The sequence below is a fragment of the Anabrus simplex genome, chromosome 1 (assembly GCF_040414725.1).
Source record: "Anabrus simplex isolate iqAnaSimp1 chromosome 1, ASM4041472v1, whole genome shotgun sequence".
Classification (NCBI taxonomy): Eukaryota; Metazoa; Arthropoda; class Insecta; order Orthoptera; family Tettigoniidae; genus Anabrus; species Anabrus simplex.
Window position 1 is genome coordinate 13871115 of NC_090265.1, and position 6000 is coordinate 13877114.

Below are 6000 nucleotides of genomic sequence, written 5' to 3' on the forward strand. Positions count from 1 at the left end.
CCTTTACTCAGTTGACCTCCCGAGGCTGAGTGCACCCCGTGCCAGCCCTCGTACCACTCCTCAAATCTCATGCCACAGCTGGAATCGAACCCGAATCTCCGGGGGTGGCAGCTAAACACTAACCACTACACCACAGAGGTGGACTTCCTGCCCTATTTCCATGTAATTTTCCGTATTCCACAATTTTTGTTTTAAGTTGCAAGTAAAGCTATTCTCTACAGCTGATATTGTGTACGGTAAATTGGCACTACTGGAACTTGCTACTGAGTTAAAAGTGAAAGGTGTTCATTCTACCCTTCCTTGAAGGTTACATGTAACGGTAGTGACGGTCGTTAAGGAGGCGGGCGGCCAACTCACCATAGCCGCTGCATTGGATCATGTAACTCAATGTCCAAATATGACAGATCTTCTGACTATACGACGCAGCTGTATTGTAGGAAGTATTGGTGCATCTTGTGGTCCACAAATTCGATATACGGAAAATGTGAATGCGGATAGTGAGCTACCCTGTTAGACACTCACCTAACTGTAATTATTGCTTTACTAGTGAGTATTACTGGGCATCCGTCCTGTATAACAATAATGCTCGTGATTATGGTTTTCGAGGCAGCACGACTGGGAAATCTTTTACCCTTGAGATGAGAGCCAAAGGAAGAATGGAAGAATTCTATTAGAAATATGGAGGAAGCCGTACAAGAAAATCTAGGACCTCTAAGGACGTATTAAATGAAAGATACTCTAAGCTTCAGGATCGGAAGAGGAAGTCTGGCATCAGCATTTTGAAGCAATATGCCGTTAGTGGCGGCCTTTGGGAATTAAAGGTGGGGGCATGGGACCAAAAATGTATAGGCAACGAAAAGAAGCGAGAATCTGGGGTATATAGTGGAGGGGAGGGAGGATTTGAAAACAAAATTTAAAAATAGCTATAAATAGTAAGTTTTCGGTGCTCTCTGAGCGAAGGTTGACAGTTTATCAAGTTAACTGCGGTAATAATAGTTGTTATGCTCTGCATAGGTCTGAGATTTGTACTTTGAGAAGGAAGGAAGGAAGAAAAAAGATTGAAATGTTTTTAAATCTGGGTATGGGAGAAATGGAGAATATTAACTGGCAAGACAAATTAAGAAATGGAGTAGTATTGAAAAGATTAGGTGTGAAAAAAGGACGACAACGTTGGAAAGTATTCAAAAGAGAAATAAGAATTGGTTAGGTCACTGTTTACGACGGAAATATTTATTAACAAAGGCATTGGAAGGAATAGTTGCAGTGAGAATTTTCAGACGAAGAAAGAGGTATCCGATGGTGGACAGTGTGAAAATTAATGGAAGATGCCGGAAGACTGAAATCATGGCAGAAGACAGATCGGCTTTTGAAATTCATGCGAAAACCTGCAGACACAAAGACAACCGATGATGATGATGATGACCATACAATAAAACTTTGATGAAAGGAACAATTACAAACGTATTACAACTAAAGAGAAGTCCGGCGTGATTATTCAACAAAAAGCCCTTTACCATGTGACTACATACCAACGGAGTAAGAGACTCTAGATAGAACTACAGGGACACATCGAGTCAGTGTGCCAGAGTGACAAATGAGTGCGGCAAGCGGATAAATAATACCTCATTTATATGACCTTGGCAAAAATATAGCCCTGATTCCCTTCCTCGCAGTACGTGCTGGAAGTGGCACAAACCTGCGCGAAGCCCCGAGCTTGGCGGATTGCTAAGTTACTAGGGGCGAAATGAGCATTTCCTCTCAGTGACGTCGCCGCTGTGTGCGCCTCTACTACGTTTGGTTTCCAATTTCTTTTACGTCGGACTGACACATGGCGACGATGGGATAGGAAAGGGAGCAGGTGTAGTCTTAAGTAAGGTACAGCCCAGCATTTGGCTGGTGTGAAAATGAGAAACCACGGAAAACCATCTTCAGGGCTTCTGGCAGTGGGTTTCAAGCCCCCTATCTCCCAGATGCAAGCTCATAGCTGCGCGCCCCTAACCACGTGGCCAACTTGCCCTGTAGTGTCCTGTGGCGCTGTATGAATCCTTTAAGAGCGTCGCGAATGAGAGCGTCTGTTAGTCGCGGGTGTCACACACGGGGCTGCTCAATGTGGATACCTACCTCTGTCACGTCAAGTGTCGATATCAGATGACAAGAACCAGGGAGCTCCTCAGTGTGTGGGGGTATTTGTACACATGCCTGGATTTTATCTACCACGTGACTACAGTACAGGATGTCGTCCTCAACGAGGGGGATAACACTGTTTACGGTCACCGTTGCTTATCACTGTGATATAACTTTAATTAGACCAGGAGCCGGAACGAGATAACAAGCCATCAGATGGTTACTTATCAGGAGGTGGCCTTCATTACCAACCAGAAATGTAAATTAAGTACTCGCAGTTGTTTTCAAAATAAGCAAAAGTTTAATATTCTGGACGATCGGCCACTAAGAGATCCAGCAGCAGTGAGTAGCTTTTGCAGCTGTACCAGGTTCATAACGTGGAATACGTTTCTCTCAGAGAAGTGAAGTACATACATGGGATTAGATTGTTGTCGAACCCATCTCCCGTTTCTGTATTAGGTCGGGTACGAAGTAAGATGAATCTTCGTAGTGAGTTTTCAAGAAAAGATGTTCTGCCTGACGTCAAAGTTAATGAGATAAAATGAATAACGTGATACATGATAGTCGCAAAGTACAGGGTGAAACCCGGTGCCGGCACATAGCCTACTCCTGTCTGCTCAAGGCTTAACGTCTCCATTCCACGGAAGAATCACCATCAAGACCATCATATCGCTCCCCACCTCTGTACGAACACTCCGGAGAGGTTTGGGTGCGTATACCACCATCCGCCTCTGGGTGGGCGGTACAATAACACTCACGATATCGCCTGCCTGTCATACGAGGTGACTTAAGGGGGACCCAGGGGGTCTTATATTGCCAGAGTATGTTGGCGAGCTCGGGCCTCAGCTGAGTCCTGGCACTGCTTCCATTTGCTTGTGGGACGTTCCTCACTTTCATCTATCCTGTTCGACCTCACTTGGTCAACTGTGGATCTTTTCGTCCCTAGGGGTTTTTAATTGTCACTCAATTCGTGCTCCTTGTCTTCCTTCGACCAATAACTTTATTTTGTCGAAGTGTCGGACCCCTTCCATGTTTTCTAATAGACGATGGTTGCCAAATTGTACTTGCTCTTAAAACAGTAATCACCACGAACACCTCTCCTGACTCGAACTGGCTAACCACGGTGTGAGACACCTTAGCGATGATGGCGGGGCAGATACAACAACAATGCTCAGGGTGCGGCTTGCAGCGGACGCAACGAGTTGGTTGTTTCTTTCCTGCAATTGGCTCGCGTGGTGGCGACTTCAGTCTACAACGGACGGAGTTCGGAGGCAAATGTGTGTCTTCCTTTAAGAATTAGACGAGTGTATAGTTGCATTGTTGAAGAAGTGGAAAATGAAACATGTACTTGAAGGAGACATGACATCATGGAAGATGAGGAGAGCAAGCTTCCTCGATAACAAGAGATCACTTTCATTTTGTTCTGTCAGAAATTGAGAAACTTTGTCATTTGCTTTCCAGAGATTAATTTAGGCCTACATTATACTTTTCAATGAAATACTCATACTTGTGCCCGGATTAGCTTTACAGACTGACTACTGTCTGTCACTATTTGTAAGTGTCGCAATTTCGCTTGTGATTGCAGATCCATTGACAATCTTTTGACCGACAGTGCCAAACTTGTGCAGAATAAATCCACCGCATTCAGCTTGCACTTCTCTTCTTTTTGTTGTTCCCACGTCTACTTCGTGCTTACTCTCCTTCTATTACTTATACATTGTTCACATACTCGTAACGTATTTCCTCTCAAATTCCACATGATTCAGAAATTCTAAATACGGTGCCATGGGTCAGGTACGCTTCGAACGGGCTACAGACGTTTCCAGGTCTCTCCGATGGATCTCAGTTAGAGTTTACAACTTTCGCCGGAAATAAACACACTGTATATTCCAACTTGCTGAGCACTTATGATGTAAAGTCACCGTATTAAAATACAAATTATTCTCATATTTAAACTTGTATGTTTTCTCACCTGTTTTATTATCCTAGTCGGAGGCAAACTTTCCCGGATGTTATCTCTGAACACAACATTCGTATAATTCTTATTGGAAGAACCACACATTTCACGTTGAACTACAACACGTTCAAATATTTTTGAAATTCATTATTTATTGAGTCCAAATTTCAAACGGGAACTTCAAAGACTCAGCGCGCCGGACAAATCAAACCTGTCACTGCAGTGCTCGGCTGTACGTCCCGCTGCGCGGACACCTCTCTGACTCGTTCTTCACCCACTCGGTTCGTTGGTAGTTTCTAATCTAGTTAACACGTTAATGATCAGATATAGTTTTCCTGGCCATTTTCCCCTTTGGGGTTGACACGTGTTCTTGATTTGGCCAAGTTTTCCGACCGGATGGCCTTCCTGACGCCAAGCCTAGTTGGAATGGATATTCAGTGTTGCGCGCTTTCTTGCTGATTGCTAGTGATGATACAGGTCTAAATTATATCCCTGAGCCAGAAGAATAATTGCACCAGCCGGGAATCGAACCCAGGGTGCTCTCAACGAGTACAATATCCATTCATCTAAGCAGTCGCACTCTGAAAATAATTATTTTGTAAATTTATCACTATTTTTAACATGTCAACTGACGTGGTCAAGGAAGTTGTAAATAGTCTGGTGGTCGAGCAACAAGTGCAACTGTATTCTATCGGCACTCTGAGCTTTACGCATCGACATTTGTCGATTTCAACACAAAACAGCCGTTGTCTAAATTAAGTTTCCGCTTTTTCCAGGCGTAAAAATGAGAAACAACGAAAACCAACTTCAGAGTTACCCATGGTGGGATTCAAACCAACAGTCTCACAAACGCAAACCTAGAGTTACGCGGCCCATACCATGATAGTTACACTCCCCTATAGCCATAACGATCGCCGAAGATTGGCAAACTAATTTGCCTTGTGTAAAAAAAAAAAAAAATATTTTGAAATGTATAGATATAGAAATAACATTACACTTTAAGCTCTAATTTCAATGCATATTTCACCACCATATCCCAAAGACTGTGTACAGAGCCAAATGTTTGTTCTGTCACAATTTTCTCAAATTGTAGAGTCCTACCGTTATGTAACGGCAATTTATTTGGACAGAATTGCAAAAGTTTAGTAACAGTTTCAAATTCCTTCACAATATTTTCATTCATATGACTGAACAAAAGAAAATAAGTTTATTGTTTTACTAAAAGGAATAAAACCAATCGATGAAAACTCATTTGCATTTGGGGCTTTAGCTAAATACATTATAGAGAATTCGTGGTAATTTGCGAGATACCGCACGACATTGACTGCCAGCGCGGCCTTCAAACTGAGTGTAGTGGTGCACTATACACTATGAATTGTGCCGAAAGTGTCCCGTTCCAAGCCTTTCTTACCTAAAAAGTGGTTACAGGAAATTCCCCATTCCACATCGGAAATAAAATTATATTCTGTGACGTTTGCAGTAAAGAGGTGAGAGAAACTTGTTTTATATTTCCCCAAACGAGATAATATCAATTTAGAAAAGAAAACACGATTTTTAATTGATGCTATTAAAATACATACAATTGAAGCTATCGAAATATATTTTAGAACCTATTTGGATCTATTTTAGGCAGCACCTAAAATTCCGATGTCTAGTAATCACCATTGCATGTTTCCTGGAGGTTTTGAGTGTCATGTATTGTGTGAATACGAATAGAGACGTGTCGCAACAAACACGAACACCCAGTCCCCGAGCCAAAACAATTAATCAGGCGCGATTAGTATCCAGGATCCAGCCCGGAATCGAATACGCGTCCTTCTGAACCAAAGGCTTCAACGCTGAATATTCAGCGAAGGATTCTGCCAAAGGGAAATCATTATTGAGTTTCATTACTTCTATCAGTATTGACATTCAAGTGT

The 6000-nt window shown here is 42.6% G+C and overlaps 1 protein-coding gene across 1 annotated transcript in view; it reads right to left on the minus strand.

Annotated features, from left to right (window-relative positions):
- LOC136859298 (hemolymph lipopolysaccharide-binding protein) overlaps positions 1-2142 on the minus strand; it is a 62254-nt gene extending 60112 nt beyond the window's left edge. Inside the window, exon 1 of the mRNA XM_068225265.1 lies at positions 2122-2142. The gene's annotated coding sequence lies outside the window, so the exon portion shown is untranslated. The remainder of the gene's footprint in view (positions 1-2121) is intronic.
- Positions 2143-6000: the final 3858 nt, after the last annotated feature.